This window comes from Musca domestica, unplaced genomic scaffold (genome assembly GCF_030504385.1).
Source record: "Musca domestica strain aabys unplaced genomic scaffold, Musca_domestica.polishedcontigs.V.1.1 16, whole genome shotgun sequence".
Lineage (NCBI taxonomy): Eukaryota > Metazoa > Arthropoda > Insecta > Diptera > Muscidae > Musca > Musca domestica.
The window spans coordinates 4,047,821-4,050,789 of NW_026712219.1; positions in this window are offsets into that span (position 1 = coordinate 4,047,821).

Sequence of the window (2,969 nt, forward strand, 5' to 3'; positions counted from 1 at the left end):
TGCCAAGAAGCCATTCTGAATTAATGAGAACTGTCGAAATCAGTTCAGCCGTTCTCGAGCCGAGATCTTTCAAGCATATCTTTTTTGATAGACATATATATCGCACATATTTTGCAATATATCCGTTTTGTTGGATGTCAACATCAATGTAAAGGTCAGAAGTAACCTTGTCATGGCTTCGTGATTTCGCCGGGATTTAAAATATTCGCGGTTTAATGAAAAATGTTGAATTTTTTCAACACAAAAGATATGGTCTATTTTACCCGCTAAATATTATCCGATAACCACCCAAATTGGTAGGCTTCTTCCCCGCCCTAAACTCTAGCTACATAGGAAATTCCGCGTCGATTGGTCTATAATTGCAACTTGTATAGCTACTGCAAAATCCGATATTTTTTTAGTATTTAGTCCATTTCAACCCCTAAATATTTGGCTATCATCTCCAAAAGAAATAGGCTTCTATTCTGACCCTAACCCCACCTCCATTTTAAATTTCGTGAAGATCGGACCATAATTGTGACCTGTAGAGTGATTACAAATTAACATGGACAGACGGACGGACGGACATACATAGCTAGATCGATTTAGCTCGGCGAGCTAGGAAGATCCATATATACTTTCCTATATGGGAAACCAATATTTCGAGGTGTTACATAAATTCTGGCCCAATCAAACTTATAATACCCCCAACACATAGTGTTGTAGGGTATAAAAACCTATCCAATTTGGGCTGATATTGCATATATGGTGGACAATAACCGTAAGTTCGTATGAAGATGTATATCGAAGTTGTATAAAAACCTGAACGGATCTCGATAAAATTTGGCAGATGTCCGGTATCAAATATCATTGTTTTGGAGTGCATATTACTCATGTGAGGGACTTCAGCACCAAATCGGACGAACATATATATATATATGGGAACTATAACTATATCTGAACCGATTTTTTGTATTTGGTGCACAATAAATCTGATATCGGATAAGGTCCGATCTCGATAAAATTTGAAAGAGGTATTTTTGAGCTATAAAAGTTATCTGGTACCAAATATCATTCTTATGGTGTGCATAATACGAAGCTAAGGGACTTAAAGACCAAATCAAATGAAACATGTGTACGGGAGCTATAGCTATATGTGAACCGATTTTCATCAAATTTGATGTAATTGCATCTAGACTGTAATAAGTCGGGTATGCCAAAATCCTTATCCCATTTGAGCTTCCATTGGTCATTTGGTATACAATTAACCCGAAATGTGTTGAATATATTCGTATTTATGGAAGCTATTTGAACCGATTCTCACCAATTTCAAAAGGATTCGTCCTTGTGCCACACATATATTTTTTTGAATATATCATCTTAATCATCATCATCTTTGTTCACAAATATACATTGACAGACGTAGGGCGGGCGGACAGACAAATTCGATGTATTTGCTTATTCGGTCGGATGTGCCGAAATTCATATCATTTGTGCTTACATTAGCCAATTAACCCAAAATGGGTCGATATATCTAAATTTGAACCGATTCTCACCAATTTCAATAGGATTCGTCCTTGGGCCACACATGTATTACTTGGAATACGTCATCTTAATCGGATAATAAATGCGACCTGCATTTTGTTCAAAAAATACAATGATAGACGTATGGGCGGGCGGACAGACGTACTGACATGCTTAAATCCACTCAAAAAGTGATTTTATGAAGATCCTAAAAAGTAACTATGGGTTCATCCCGCTTCCCTCTTCATGTTACAATCAAATGCACAAGGACGTAATACCCTTACCACTATGTGGCATAGGGTATAATAATCCTTATCGAAGTCATGTCAGGCACTATACAGAAATGTTATTTTGTTCATAGTTGCTATGATCTACTTCACACAAATTCTAAATCTAAACTTTTTTGTTACGGATCCCTACAAAATATGCATAGTGGTGTAGGGTATCATATAATCGATGGACCATAATATGGAGGGTATATTAAGTTTGTCATTCTGTTTGTAACACCTCGACGTATATTTCAGACCCACAAAGTATATATATTCTTGATTAGCATAAAATTCTATGTCGATTAACGATGTCCATATAGGTCCACGTCTTCGTACAGCCCCCATAAAACGGTACCTTCCGATATGCGGTATTTTGATTATTTTAGCGACATTATTTACCGGAATTGTTTCGAATTTGGTATTTGAAGTTCGTAATGGATACCACAGCCCAAGATCGAAAGGGGGCCATATAGGTACACGTCTTTGTATTGCCTCCACATAACGGTACCTCCCGATATTCAGTATTTACATGATTTAGGCCATGGCAAATAGGCCATGTAGGTTCCCATTTTGTGTATCCCCCTTTTAACGGTACCTCCCGATATTCGGTATTTTCATGATTTTAGCTACATTATTTACCGGAATTGTTTCAAATTTCGTATTTGACGTTCGTATTGGATACTACAGTCTAAGATAGAAAATGAGCCATGTAGGTCCACGTCTTCGTATAGCTCGGCACCTCCCGATACTCGGTATTTTGAAATATTTTTCAAATTTGGAATTGTTTCAAATTTGGTGTTTGAAATTCGTAATGGATATCAAGCCTAAGACAGAAAATAGGCCATGTAGGTTCGCGTTTTGTATATCCCCCATTTAACGGTACCTCCCGATATTCGGTATTTTTATGATTTCAGCGACATTATTTACCAGAATTGTTTCAAATTCCGTGTTTGAAGTTCGTGTTGGATACTACAGCATATGCCAGAAATTGCACCCGTTTTATAATCCTTATGGTACCTCCCTATATTCGGAATTTTGATGATTTTAGCCACATCAAAAATAGATTTTTTCAATTTTCTCATTCGAATATTGTAATACAGGGTTCCCAATATTCGACGGACCCATCTGGCAACGCCATAACTTTTGACAGAGATGTCACATCGCTTAATGACATACCGCGTTTGAAGCGTCAGTCCA